The 15,591-nt window shown below is 45.7% G+C and overlaps 1 pseudogene; it reads right to left on the bottom strand.

Moving 5' to 3' along the window:
- Positions 1 to 13,966: 13,966 nt before the first annotated feature.
- Positions 13,967 to 14,524, bottom strand: LOC127226276 (ragulator complex protein LAMTOR4-like; annotated as a pseudogene).
- Between the last annotated feature and the right edge of the window lie 1,067 nt (positions 14,525 to 15,591).

Below are 15,591 nucleotides of genomic sequence, written 5' to 3'. Positions count from 1 at the left end.
TGCCCATGCCTCTCTGATACCCACATTTACAAGCCTCGAGCCTCCCAGTCAGGAGTTCTGGAATGCAATTTTTTTTTTTTTTTTTTTTTTTTTTTTTTTTTTTTGACCCAGACTCCTGAAGTCTGTAAAGGTCAAGCAGGAAGATTTCATAAAACAGCTATCCAGAGCCTATGTTCCAGAATTTGCCTCAGTGTTATGATCTGAGCTTTGATGTTCAGTAGGTGGTTGACCTGAGGCAAATCATCTGGCCTTTGAACTTCGGTTCCCTTGCCTTTAAAATGAGGAGAAAGCTATGTGCCTCAGAAGGCTGAGCTGGGATGTGGACAGCATTCAAATTAACACAGTGCAATGGCAGAGATCAAAAACTAGGCACAGATGCCAGGAACTCTGTAGTGTGTGTAACAGGTGCTGAAAAAGCCCCAAAGTCCCCAAGTCTAGCTGGTAGGAGACTTGAGAAGAGCCTGGGTTCCTTGTTTCTTTTTGTGTTTCTTTGTTGTTTTATTTTGAGACAGGGTCTTCCCATATAGCCCTGGAACTTGCTATGTAGACCAGGATGACCTCAAATTTGTTGAAATCCTTTTTCCTCTGCCTCCCCAAATGCTGGGGTAGGCCTGATTCTGCACCATTTCCTTGTCTATGAAGTGGCAGGGGCTGTGCAGAGTGAGCTCTGAGCTCTGTCTTTGTGCTAAATGATCACAGGCTTCCTTTCGTGACTTCCTTGTCTTCCTGTGACAGGACTTCCAGGCTCCTTTCCTATCTCTGGTTTTCATAAGTGGCTCTTGAGGCCTATGCTCCTTCTGCCACTTACTCCCAGGGCTCCTTGCCATCCCTACTTACAGTAGGTCTAGCCACCGCATCTCCATGCAGGTGAAGAGTTGTTCCTTCATCTTCTTCTGGGGCTGCTCTTCAGTTTCCAGGTCCCCTCTTTCTTTTGTCCTGTGAAAATTCCTGGCTCCATGGGCCAGGTAGGAAAGCAGTTTAGTTGGACCCAAGTTGGCATTTCCTTAGAACCTCCCCTGCCTCTGGCACATTCCTTGTATTTGGGCAGGACCCAGAGAGCTGGAGAATTCCTCTCCCTCCTTAGCGTGGGTCCTCGTGTTGGCATGCCAACAGCCCCAAATATTTAAAGCAATCATGAAAATGAGCTCAGAGTCCCATGCCAGAGCCTTGAAAGGAATTAGGCTAAAAACGGGACAAAGGAAGAGGTGAGGCCAAACGGAAAATGCCATGAAAGGCACTGCCCAGCATGGCTGGGGCCCAGGATTCTCCTCACTGGCTCCATTCATCTGTAGCCAGGCACTGTGCTGGGCACTGCGGAGGCAACATTGAATGAATCACTACCCCAGTACTGGAGGAGCCCCCAATCTAGCCAGGGAAGCCTTAGACAACCACACTATAGAGTGGTAAGGTAAAGTGTAGGTAAGAAGCTACCAAAGACTCAAAGGAGTCATCGCAGTGGCACATCTCCCAGACTCTGGCCCCAGGCCTTACTCAGGGCAGATGTCCCTGCTGAGGACAAGATGAAGGATGTGTTGCTTACAGACAGAAGGGCTCTGGCAGATGTGGAGGCACAGAAGCACACATGCACACACACACATACACACACACACACACACACACACACACACACACACACAGAGCAGCTTCATAGGAAGATTGTGCTCATTCATGATTGCTTTGTAAACTGCAAAGCCCAGCCTCTCCAAAGGCATGTTTATGCACACACAACACACAGAACATTACATGGAATTAGACTCAGCTTATGGTTTAAGATTTTTAAAGATGGCGATAGGAATGCATTCTTGAAGGTTGAAGCAAGGTTTCTAGCAGAAAGCCTTTCTTGGAAAATGCCTCCTGGCAAACAGGGAGAACAGAGCAGTGGAACAGCCTCAGCATCGTGTGAGCAATTCTGGCAGCCCCCTGCTGGAAGGGGCATGGGTTCACTATGTCACAGGAGTGAAGGAAGAGTGTAGTTGGCAGGCTGGGCAAATTGGCAGCATCCCATGCACCCTGCACAACACCCAGGAAGGTCCCAAGGTCAGAGACAGATGCTGGAGTGAAAGTTGTAAGGGAGCCTCGGAGTACCTGGTTACGGAGAATAGGTGGAGGAGAGAGGCAGGTCTGGTGCCTCGCTCTGCCGGAGCACATCATAGTCCTCATGGCAGGGGTGGAGTATGGCACTGATCTGAGTCTGAGGTGCTGGGAAGCTACAGTCAAGCCTCCTGGACAGAAATGAGCTGATGGTCACCAGGTGCTGTAGAAACACTTTATGAGGAAGTAACCCAGTGCTAACTGATGTTCACCATCATGATCATTGACTTTTTTTGTTGTTGTCCTTGTTTCTTCAAATGCTTCTAGCATTTACTGAGCACTAAGGAGGCAGGCTATGCTAAACCATACATGTGCTTAATTCTTACAACAACCCCAAGAGATCAGAATTCTTGTTAACCCCATTTTACAGAGCAAATGATCTCCAGAAAAATCAAGTTTTGGGCCATGTGTATTTAACAACAGGAAAATGTCATGAGCTAACCTGTGTCCTTCACAGAAGTCATGTGGTAAAGTTCTAACCACTAGTGCTCATGGTATTGTGGCCTTTGGAGCCAGAAACTTAAGAAAGAACCATTAAGTTAGAAGACTGTCCTTTATAAGAAAAAAACAAAACATTTATAACAGACAGAAGTACAATGAGACCATGTGAGCACAATGGTGTGATGCTGGCATCTACAAGCCAAGGAGAGAGGCGCCATCTTGCTGGCACCCTAGTCTCATACTTTCAGCCTTCAGAACTGTGGAATCGGTTCTGGTGTTAAACCCCAAGCTGGGTGCTCTATTACAACTGTCTGTGCAGGTTATCAGGGAGGGATAGCCAGGAGTGCCATAGAGATGGGGGACTGCAGGGAGTAGGGTACCCACACAGGGCTGTCTACCAGTGCTACCTTATTCTCAGCTGTCAGGAGCCAGAGGACCCTTACTGTCTTCACCCGGGTTCTGAGAGAGGCAGGCCCAGGATGGCTTGGAGTCTGATGGCAATAGTTCCGTGGTGTCTTCCTTGACAGAATCAGGGCTTGAAAGCCATGACTTCAGAACTGGGGTTTCAAGAGATTAAAACGCAAAGCCTAGTGCAAGGCAAAGCCATCATAACCTTTTCATCATCTGTCTTTGTACATGGAACCGCCACAAGAAATTAAGTCAGGAGCAGGCTAATGTTTCCACCTGGCTTGAGAAATCAGACTGATGCCCAGTAAGAAGCCAGCCCCTTTCTCACATAAAGCGGGACCTATCCTGGAGGATGAACCCTCATGGGGGGACATCATTAGAATGGGTCCCTCCCTCAGTCAGCAGTCAATGCATCTAGTCTCTTGGGCTCCTCTAAGCCAGGTATACATCTGGCAGAAATCTCACCTTGAGGCTTGGCCAAATTAAAACTGGTCTTCAGAATGTGGTGAAAGAAGGTTCCAAGAACTCTGACCTGCCCTCACTTCATACCATAGAGTGCCAGGTTGCCTTGAGATCTTCAGTCAATGTGAACATCATCAAAAGCACAGAGAGGTTCTGTGCCTGAAGACATAGGACAAAGGCATCCTGCAGCTTTCAAGAATTTGAATTTCTGTGGTGAGAACAGACTTCAACAGGCACAGGCCACTAGGATAGACAGCAAAGTAGCTAAGAATAAGTACTTTCAGGAAGAGAGGGTCCTCATGAGGTTCAGGGGGAAAGGATATGAATCTCAAAGGGCAAAGAAGGGGTCATCCCATTCAAGGGAAGGGAGAGGACAGAGGTTCTTTCTGAGAAGTGTGGAGCTAGCTGGGTGTGTGGGCAGCATCTGAAAGGTATATGTGTGCATTAACACAAATTACATGAAACAAATGTGTGTTCACATGATGTGGCATGCTTGCATATTTCTGGTGTTTGCAGGGGACATACATGCATGTGAGCATATGATGTCTGGCATGGGTGTATATGTGGTATGCATATACTGTGTGTAAGTTTGTGTAAATGTACATGTATGTCTGTGCAAACATGCAAATGTTCTGGCACTTTAATTGTGTGGATAATTTGAAGAAACATTTCTGATTAGAAGTCAGGCTTACAAAGCCAGAAACAGCAGTGGTGTTGGGGCAAGCTGTGGGGGGAGAGGCATCCAACAGGAACGTTCCGTAGGCAACAGGGTGTGTGGGGGGAGATGTTGGGGTAAGAGTCAGGACAAAGACCTGCTGGATTTTCAATCAGAGCTGTGGTGTTGAGATGCAGTGCAGTTGATATCCAAATGTCCCATGTCTCTATTTCATCGTTCCCATGCTTCCAGTAAGCAGGGCTTACCATCTGCACAATGTCCAGCCAAAGGAATATGAACCAAGAGGAAATTGCACTACAGTTCTGCATAGTCTGTCTGATCCTCCGGGATATTAGTGGAGACATGTGAGTCTTCACTCATCTCGGTAGTAATGCCCTGATTGTTTCTCAACAGGAAGTTTCCCATTTTATCTGGCTGAGAGGCAGCTCTATGATGAGAATAGAGTGATAGTTTTCCAGTCTCACGGAGCTCCGTCACTGCACCTAATCTCACCGTTCCTCAGTTGCTGCAAATGATTCTCATGTGCTGACAGGTCATACACTTCACGACAAGACACTGGCCGGAGTTCAAATCTGTAATGGTGGGATGGTGAAGTGAGATGGATGTTAAGTGACAAGATGAGGAGCCTACCTGCCCACTCTCCCCACCCCTGCAGCCCTGGAGGGTAGTGGCACATCTGGCAAGTCCCATAAGCTAAGCAAACCCATGCTTCTTCGAAGGAAAATCAGCAGACCCAGAACTGCCTATCTTACAGGGGAAAGATGACATGTCACAAATGATGGCTCCTTACACAGTCCTAGGAACACAAAGAACCCTGAATGGTAACAATAATGGTTGATGGTGTGGCTTATTAGAGGCCATGAGAAGTATAGGGCATTTTAGGTACACTAACTAACTGAATATTCCCAGTCCTGGAGATCCAGCCTCCATCACTGTTCTCATCTTACAGAGGAGTAACCTAAGATACCACGACCCCTGTCGCTTGCCTGTGCTCCAGAGCTGAGCTACTAACAAAGGCAATTTGGCCTCAGAAACTGAGTAAATAGTGAAAGTTGAGGTATTTGGATGGATGGATGGATGGATGGATGGATGGATGGATGGATGGATGGATGAAGATCATGGACTCCTATAAGCTGCTGCAACCTGAAGGCTGGAAATGTTCATCCTGGCATCATGATGTCCAGAAAACACAGCTAACCATTTATGCTGCTACAGAATGGCCTTGCCTACCTAAGTTGGAAGTGAAGTGGCTGGCCTCTCTTATTCATCTGGCTTGGTGTGCCATAGCTTGAAAGGACAGACCTGAAAGATCTAGAAGTTACCTAAGCCCTAATTATACTCCTGAAGGAACTGAAATGAAAGAAATGATAAGAGCATGGTCACATAACGTCTTGGGGACCAGGGCCTCTGTGCCTAGCACTGTTCCCACTCTCTTTCCACTCTGACTTTATGTCAGACCGTGAAAGTTGCATCTGGATGTAGAGAAGGAATAAGTGCAGATTCAACGGGTCCATGATCCTGTATAGAGAATTCATTCTTTTCTTCTTGTTGTCGTGGTTGTTTGGAGACAGGGTTTCTCTCTGTGGAACAGTCCTGGCTGTCCTGGAACTTGCTATGTAGACTAGGCTGGCCTTAAACTTGCAGAGATCACTGCCCAGCCCAGAAAATTCTTTTGGAGTGAGAAGGTCTTACTTTGTTACAAGAACATTCCTATTTATGTGTGTCTGATAGAGTCATCGGACCTGCCTCTCCTTGTTTCCTGCTTGAATTCAGATAAACAGAAATCTGGGACAGAGAGCACAATTATGTGCATCATAACCTATAACCAGGCCAGATGGCTACCACTGCTTCCCAGACATGCCTAGCACATCCCACATATCTACCAAGTGGTACTGGCTGATGTTGCTCTTACACCTCAATCCTGTACCTCTAGTTCCAGGGTTCACTGAAGCTTCCCCAGCCATTGGGACCAGAAGGAGGCCTCGAAGCTCAAGGGTCATATTGGTAGTAGGTAAAGTTCTGGCCCCTGTGTTGGCTAGGCCAGGATCTCTGTGTTCTGTTCATGAAGATATATTTGCTGATTGCCTCGCCAGTTTCCCTGTCTCCATTTCCAACTGACCAAATGGGAATCATGACAGTCCCCTCGTGCCAAACTCGGATAAGTAAAGCTGGAGATTTGGATTCTGGAACAAATGCTGAGTACTAGGTCCAGGCCGGTTACAGATGTGACATGATTCAGATGCCTTCATCACCATATCTCAAGCCACAAAGTTCCTCCACACTCCAAACACCCGTAGACAGCATCTCTATAGACAAGGGTATATCTGCACCACAAGACTTCAGCACAGCGCTAACACTGTAAAGCTGGGTGACACAGGAGCCTCCCTTGGAGATCTTACTCCACAGGCCATTTTGATTTATGGTGGTTTGTACTTCATCTTATCTCCCTCCCCAAGGAGATACTCATCTGTTGGCAAGGAATGTGTCAAGCTCACCTTTCATCACTGACCTGGAGCTCATATTCAAAGCCACAGTACGAAGTCAAGGTAGGTGTGTTAAACTTCAGTAATCAGAAATGTAAAGAGAGAGAGAGAGAGAGAGAGAGAGAGAGAGAGAGAGAGAGATGTAGTGGCATACCCCTTTGATCCCAGCACTTGGGAGGCAGAGGCAGGTAGATCTAGTTTGAGGGCAGCCTGGTCTGCAGAGAGAGCTCCAGGATAGCCAAGGATACATAGAAAAACCCTGTCTCAAAAAATCAAAATAAATAAATGAAAGAAAGAAAGACATAGAGAGAGTCAGAAAGATGAGCCCTTTATAGCAAAGAGCAGGAAACACAAATATTGTTAAAAGCCTGTGGTGGTTGTCTTTATAAACTCAAATAGTCCATGCCAAGGGTGTTGTATTCTCCATTATGGCATACTATGAAGTAGACACAGTTATTCCTGTGTATATAGGAAAAATGAGGAGCAGGGAGGCTAAGGCATCCATCAACGGTCAGATGCCAAGTTTGTATCAGAGCTGAAGTTTGAGTCCAGGCCCACCTGACCCCCAGCTTTAAGGTAGGGGCAGGCACACTTCCTTCTGCTCTCTGAGCAAGACCCATGTCTTAAACTAAATAGTTGAAAAAACAATTCATATCACATAAAATTAGATGAAATTATTTAGTGTTCACAACTTCTATTAGGACACACCCCACTTACTCATTTATGCCATGTCCATCTGCCTTCATGCTCTGGGAGACAAGCTAGGATGTCTGTCAAAGAGAAGGAATGCCTCTCTGAGCCCGGAACCTGAGTTCTTCGCAGAAGAGTTTACACCATTTGTGGTAAGTCACACCAACCCTTACAGACAGACAAACAGGATGTCTTCACATGCTTTTCTTACTTCAAGGAAAGCTTCCACTTCCACAAAATGCATGCTTCTAGAAGGGCACACATCACCACTGCAGTAAGTCTGGGCATGGGGACTCTGACTTTTTGTATGCATGTCGAACCATCTCTAATTATTTTCCCATCACTGGCTCCCAAAGGGGTTTTAAAGGTATTGCTGGGGGAAGCCACCAACCTCTGGGAAAGGAGATATGACAAGCCAGAGCAAGCCTAGAAGCAACGGCAAAGGGATTTAGAGCCAGAAGCCAGCTTAGCTTCATGAATTCCTTTGCCCCTTGATTCATGTTTTCCTGCCACATCTTGTTCAGCTGTGGACATGCCTGGGCCCCAGGCAGGGACAGGCAAGCTGAGATGATGAAAGCCCAGGACCTCCAGGCCCTGGATCCTGAATCCTGCCTCCACCCTGACGGTTGGCAGAGCCCCACCTCTGCAGAGTCCTCCCCACCGGAGCCCTCAGGCTCCTCATATGGAAAGTGAAAGGTTGGCTCTGGTGTTCTCATGTGGAAACCCACCCAGAGCTGACCTTCTTTCTACCAATAGATACTGTATTGGTTGGGTAACACATTAGGCCTCTCTACTGCTTGTCTCCAGGGTGAGTCCAAAAAGCAGACTCTAGTCCTTCATCTAGTAATAGCTTTTAAGAATCTGCATGTGTCCAGCTCCATAGAGATACCAAGGAAGAGTAAAATGACCTTCTGAAATTGTTTCAGGAGCTACCCAATGACCCCAGGCAAATCAAGTCCCCAAACAGATCCTGAGGACCCAGATTAGACTCAACATGCTCCTGATGCCTTGATTTCCATGCTTTTGTCAAAGCCACAAAGCAAACCTATGGCCCAAGCATCCTGGGCCCATTTTACAGGTTATAAAACAGAGACTCTGAAATGTTACGTGGAGGCCAGATAGTTGTTAAGAGTGGAATAAGACTTTCAATGCTGGTTTTACCAGTTCCAAAAATCTTCACTGGTGACCTGTATCTTCTAGCATAATCCCAGGGTAGACATTCTAGGATGAAGTTTGCAAATGAAAAGAAAACATATTTTCTTTATGTTAGCCCTTCCACATCAGCAGAAAAAATACTGAGCCAGCAATAAAAAACATTCTTCTAGAACCAACATTCTCTGAGCCATATATCTCCAGATGGTTTCTTTTCTTCCCTGAGTCTCAGTTTCCCTAGTGTAAAAACCAAAATGAGGGGCTGGCCACCATGATGATGGAACCCTACCAGTGTTTGCTGCTCCTCTACATACATGTTTACAAGAGCTATGCTGGGATGCAGGAGTCATGTTCAGCTGCAGCTCTGAATCACAAAGCTCAACACAGAAGACATTATCACCAGAACCATACACATTCAGAGAAGGCCTAAGAGAACCCAAAAGTTGGTCCACACGGTTCAAACCACTAAGCTAGATTTTAAGGGAAGATGAAAAAAGAGTCATGTAGATGTGGGGGGGGGGGTCCCATTCTCATCCCATCTTACTTCATGTCTGTCACATTCTGACACTCAGGTTTTGTTTAGGTTTTGAATACATTTGAGTCTTCCAAGACTCTTGGGGCAGGGCCATCAAAGCTTGGGAATGAATGACTATGGAAGGAAGATCAGACCCAGGCCTTAAGGATGGGAAGGATTTGGACAGTGTTACAAGCAAAGACTCACAGAAACACTAGATCGTTTTAGGGATCCAGTGAGGCCAACAGTTGGTTTTGATGGGAATTATCAGGAAGTTAAGGATTGCTAGGAAACTTGGGTGTCCTGAGTGCTGTCAGGAAATTTAGAATATAATTAGCCAAACAACCCTAGCACTTGGGAGAGACAAGAGAGGATCAGGATTTCAATGCCAGCCTTAGCTATATAATTAGTTCAAGACTAACTAGGTTTTTTGTTTGTTTGTTTGTTTTGTTTTGTTTGTTCTGTTTAATTTTTTTTTTTTTTTTTTTGGAGCCAAGGTTTCTCTGTGTAGCCTTGTCTATCCTGGAACTCACTCTGTAGACGAGGCTGGCCTTGAACTCATTGAGATCCACCTGTCTCTGCCTTCCATGTACTGGGATTAAAGGTGTGCACTACTACCACCCGGCAAGATTCTGTTTTGTAAAGCCAAGATAAATAAAATAAAATGTAATTTGAGATTCCAGTAGCAATTCAGATCTCTATTTTGAATACTACTAAAAAACCAAGGGTTTCTTTTTTTGTTTTGTTTTGTTTTGTTTGTTTCAAGACAGGACTTCTCTGTGTAGTTTGGAACTAGCTCTTGTAGACCAGGCTGGTTTCAAACTCACAGAGATCCTCCTGCCTCTGTCTCCCAAGTGCTGGAATTAAAGGGGTGCACCAACCACTGTCCAGCTGAAACAAGGGTTATTGTAGAGATATTTGCCCCTAGGAGAACTGTTAGCAGATAATCTGGAACAACTGTAATGCCAGAAAATCAGGAAGTAATTGTTAAAATCCTCAAAATTATCAAGTTAGTGTGACATTATGGTATATATTTCATTCTGTGGTTCTTAGTTGATAACTCCCTCTTTAAGGACAGCCTTAGAAACTAGGATTTTTCTTCCCAAGCAGGGCATAAAAATCCTAATCTTCCCCACCTGTCTCAGAGGTGCCTACAGAGAAATGATCTGGGCCCACTGTGTTCGATGGTAGACCAGAAGACTAATTCAGAGTCCAACTGCAGCAGGGGGCCAATGAGACTCTGGGCAGACAGTGCTGCCTGGCCTTTCTTTTGTCCAGAATCGTCCCGGCTTCAATCATATTTACTCAGTGATGTCTCTACCAAAACTCTAAGGCCAGGATTTGGGAAACTTGACAATAGCTAAACAAACAGAGGAGCCTGAAGGGTTGTATAACCCACAAATGGAACTCCCCTGTGCTGTCCCTTACCCCTTCCCAAAACATCTACCTCTTCATCTGCACCCCGTGTAAAGTGAGTCTCTGAGTTCTGTGAACTGTTTGAGTCTTCAACCCATGGGGGCTGACCAGCTCTAGGAGGAATGGTTAGGATTTAACTGGCCTGTTGAATGCAGTTGTTATCTGCTGCAGATTTCATTGCTTAACCACTGGTGGAGAGATACTTCACAAACTGGTGATCACCAAGGTGATCTGTGCTGTGAGCAAATGGTAGGTGAAACTGGCTTAATTTTTCCTTTATATCCTTGTTGTTGTCAAAACAATGGAAGCCCAAGAAAATGTCATGCCTGAGAAGAGCCTGAGGAGGCACAGCAAATAAATGTAATATGGCTTCCTGGACGGGAGAGTCATGTAAAAAGACAAAATTTGATGCCAGAAAAATAACATGTAACCCTTTGATAGTTTAACACCAGCCTTTGCTGGAAGAAATACATTTTACGGCCTTTTTCCAGGGCAGAAATCCAGTTATTTGTGCTTTGCTTTCAACTGTGCATATGTGACAATTACTAACAGATGGAACCCATGAGCAAAAAGGACATTGGGAAAAGCTAAGGAAATCTGAGTAAACTATGGATTTTTATCACATAGTGATGTATCAACATTGATTCATTAATTTTGACAAATAAAGCATTCTCATGTAAGAGGTTAGTAATGGAACACTGTGCAGTTGAGGGGACACATGAGAACTTGGTATACTATCTGCTTTAAATCTCTTTTAATCTAAAATTGCTCTAAAATGTAAAGTCAACTGGAGTAAAAGTATATTTTAAAAAAAAGTCTGTGGAGAACGTTAGCAGACACTTTGTTAGAATTTAGGGTGAGGCTCCTGCCTCAGAACCTGCCTCCCTTGAGCCAGAGATGGTGTTTGTATAACAGAGAAAAGCCAGTTAAGTCAGTTTGCATGGGCCTTAGGGACTTGCTCACTGTCAGACTATGGGCAGGATCGATCTGTCCTTATGCCCATGCAGACATTCTGACCCAGAGCTTCCTAACTGCTGCCTCTAGCTGTCTTACTTACGTTTCCCCCGTCCAAACACCCCCCATCTGAAATCTCTAGTGACTGAAAAATTTTGACTGCTGTGATGATACCACAAGTGGAAAAGCCCACACCTGACCTCACATGACTGGCTGCACTTAGGAATAGTGGGTAAGATTCCCTTTGAGTAGTGGATATAAGATGCAAGGTATATGTGACACATAGATAAATTTTGAGATTCATTTTGGGCCCCGTTCCCAAATAGCTCCTCATGGACTACTATGTGCAAATATACACAAAATACATAGACCAAAAAAAAAAAAAAAAAAAAAAAAGAGGTAGGGGCCGGCAGATGAAGATAAACTATGCCCAGTAGAGAACAAGTTTCTAGCTTAACATTCTCACAGAAGAGAAAGCTCACAGGCTGTTGGCAGGGCTAGCGCTAGCTAAGACTTTGTGGGCTTTGGTAGTCATTCTCCTGCAGGCTTTACACGATGACAAACAGCAGCCATGTTTGGGGCTTTGGGACAGACTAGTGGTTAAGAGCATATACTGCTCTTGCAATGGGCAAAGTTTGGTTCCCAGTACCCATGTCAAGTAACTCACAACACCTCTGGCCTTCATGAGTACCGGCACTCACCCACACACATCCACAGATAGACACAAAACAATTTTTGTCCACACTGTCTCTACAGCATAGTTCTAATTTGGCTCTTCAGGGTTAACTTCCAATAACTTATGAAGTCTGTGGTTGCTATCCAGGTGCAGTTGTATATCATATGCCTTTGATCCCAACTGAAGATGAGCAGGAAGACTGTGAGGTCCAGGCAAGCCTATACTACAAGCAGGACCCTATCTCAACAACAACAACAAAACCTGGATTGATAACTGCTTAAAATTCTTGGATCCATTTGTTCTTCGTGCCTCCTGAAAAATCTGAAAACCTCAGCTAAAAGATTTACAGAAAACTAAAAGATTTACAGAAAAAAAAATATAAGTGCAAAATGTAATAATCAATGGAGAAGTCTAAGCTCAGCACTTATCCACTTTGGTCTCATGGTTTTCTTATGGTTACCTTCTTTCTTTGGGACTTGAGTTTCTGGATCTGGGAAGGGCTCCCAAGAAGCAGGTACTGTGGCCAGTGACAGCAGAGGCACAGCTATACTCTCCACCTCCCCCAAACAAGGCACCTGCAGAGAACATCAGGGGATGGAGGCATCTATCTCACCACACACACACACACACACACACACACACACACTAGCACTGTCAAAACAGAGTCCGCTCCACACACCAGTGCTGGTGACGACAGGAAACACGAGTCTGCCCCCTCAGTCTTGGGCCCTCCCTCCCCTTTCAGCACTTCCTACCAGGCTTCTTGCAACTCCATAAATTGCCAAGGCTCTGTGCAAGCCCTGTTCAGGTCTCCACAGAGAACCACTGTCAAATAAAACAAGTGTGTGTGTGTGTGTGTGTGTGTGTGTGTGTGTGTGTGTGTGTGACGGTGTGCTCTTTAGAAGCTACTCCAGGCATGATCCAAAAGAAGAACCTAAACTACAGAGTGCCAGGCTGGTGCTCACACACACACACACACACACACATACACACACACACACACACACACACACACACACACACACACACAGAGCACAGCACAGTAGCTTTCCTGTAGTTGCCTTCTTATTGCTTTTGAAGTTGAACAAGGGAGAACAGGCAGACATGGGTTGAAGTTGGGACAGTACAAATGAATAAAGGTGAGTTGAGGCATGAAGCAGCCAGATGTCCAATATGTAAAACTCATGGTCATGGCCACACCTTCTCTCCCTCTCTAGGGACCCAAGAGAGGACTGCAAATCGCAGTCTGTTTTACAGGACAGGGAAGAGCACTGAGTACTGTGTGACCACCCCCACCTCCCCACCTCAGACAGCACACAGGGAACAGAGCCACCCAATCAGATGCACACTTACCTGTTCATGGTATGTCTGGGGGCCAACGCATTATTCATTGATGGCATCTGTTTAGGCACTTAGTTCCTGTCATGCTCAATCCCTTGTGTGTACACTGTGTGTGTGTGTGTGTGTGTGTGTGTGTGTGTGTGTACTTGCATTCCTGTATGTGAGTGTGACACGTGAAGGTAGAAGACAACCCCAGGTGTCAGACCTCACCGCCCTCCCTGTTTGAGACAGGGTCTCTTTAGTGTTTTTCTACTGTATATACAGTGTCCTTTAGGTTCAGACGTTTGAACACTTTCCCTAGTCAGTGGCACTGTTTGAAGTGGTTATGGTGAGGTTCAGCCTTGCTGGAGGAAGTGCATCACTGTAGGTGGGCTTTGAGAGTAAAGCCTCGATTTCAGTTCCGGGGATCCCAAAGAATAATAAATACTGTAACGAGTCTTCCTCTGTCTGCAAATGTGTGTGTGGTGTGGTGTGTGTGTGTGTGTGTGTGTGTGTGCGTGTGTGTGTGTGTGTGTGTACACACAAAGAATATATATCTATTCTTTGACAATTGCATACATGTATATGTATGCAAAGTATCTTCATCCTGAGCCCCCAACACATCTTCCTCCCCACTTGTTTTCATCTCTTTTTTTTTTTTTTTTTTTTTTTTTGAGCCCTAGAAGGGTGGGACTGCTGTTTATTATGCAGAAGGGCAGAAAGGAGGGGACCCTCTTGCCATAGTTTCCCTTAACATAGATATCACTAAGCCTTCGTGCCTTGAGTCGGGGTGAGGAGGTGGCAAGGACAGGCCCAGTTCCAGGAGCGAGAAAGGTAGGGGACAGGTCCCCATAACAGGGCCTAGCAACAGTCCACTTCTCCAGCCAGAGCCTTCAGCAGCTCAGACATCAATAGGTTCCCGGCCTCGGTTCTGCCTCTTCACCAAACACCCTCTGTCCGGACACAGTCAGCAGCAGCGTGTGTTCACCAAAGACCACAGACAGGCGCTTAAAAGGGACATTCGTGCCATGGTGCAGCCGGAAGCCACAGGCTGTGCTGACCAACTCTGAGATGGTACTTGCTGCCTGCTCATCGTTCTCAAGGTCCCCAGATGACGCCAGCACTGCACCTTCGCTCAGCACCAGGTAGCCAAGCTGGTCTGGGATTCTCTCCATCCCCTGGGTCAGTGTGGAAGTCATCGCAGTCGTAGGTGCCGGGGGAGCCGTCTACCGGATAGGTAGCTTCCAACCCCAGGCTCCTTCATCTCTTTTAAATAACACACTGAATCCAGTTAACGCTTCTTACACACCTGGCTTTTTATGTGGGTCCTTGGGATTTAAACGCAGGTCCTCCCACTTTCACAGCACTTTTACCAGATAAGCCATCAGTCCAACCCCCTTGGTTGTCTTCTGATTGTTGTGACAGGTGAGCTGGTAGCCCTTACTCATGCTCACCACAGAATGAGACAGAAATCTTCAACTTAACTCAAAATGTCCTCAAGCTCTCTGTGCCGTCATGACTCTGCACACTCCTGTGGGACTTTGATATGAAGCCAGCACTAACTCACATAACACATTCCTAATGTCTCACAGCAATCCTGCGGGGGACAGGCTTTCCATCCCCATTCAGCCAATGGGGGAGGCCGAGCCTAATAGGAGCAAAGAAGCTTGTCAATCACTTCAAGAATTAATGAAGGCAGTGGCTCATGTCCTTAATTACAAACACCATGCAGAGAGTGAACTGGAGGTGGGGCAAAGCTTTAAACTCTCAAAGTCCAAGCCTAGTGATATGCTTCCTGAAACAAGGCTGCACCTTCCCATAATTTCTCCAAACAGTGCCACCACCAAGGGACCAAGTGTTCAAGTGCCTGAGCCTGTAAGGGACACTTCTTATCCAACCCAACACAGTCTCAAAGGTAGAATTTTAAAAGGTGCATTATTTCTCAGTGGTGGCTTATGATCTACCTTGGGCAGGTTGTCTATTCTCACTCCACTATCCCCAACTGCAAACCAAGTCTAACCTGCAAGAAAATCTATCTATCCCCACGGCATTAAATTAAAATAAAATGAGACAATCTGGGTTCTTTGTAAACACTAAGTCAACAGAGAAATGTCATTATCTTTCCCTCACAAATCATCTTTATCCCTAATTGGCTGTTCTTCATGAAGTGAGTACCAGATTTTGCCATTAAGTTGTTTTATTGTATGAGATGAAAGGGATGAAAGGCATGCACATTTTTATACATGTATGTTCATGCACCACGTGTACACACACATGCATACCCATACACACACACACACACACACAC

This window comes from Phodopus roborovskii, unplaced genomic scaffold (genome assembly GCF_943737965.1).
Source record: "Phodopus roborovskii unplaced genomic scaffold, PHOROB, whole genome shotgun sequence".
NCBI classification, from domain to species: domain Eukaryota; kingdom Metazoa; phylum Chordata; class Mammalia; order Rodentia; family Cricetidae; genus Phodopus; species Phodopus roborovskii.
Note: the sequence above shows the minus strand (reverse complement) of the source record. Positions and strands in the feature narration are given on the sequence as shown.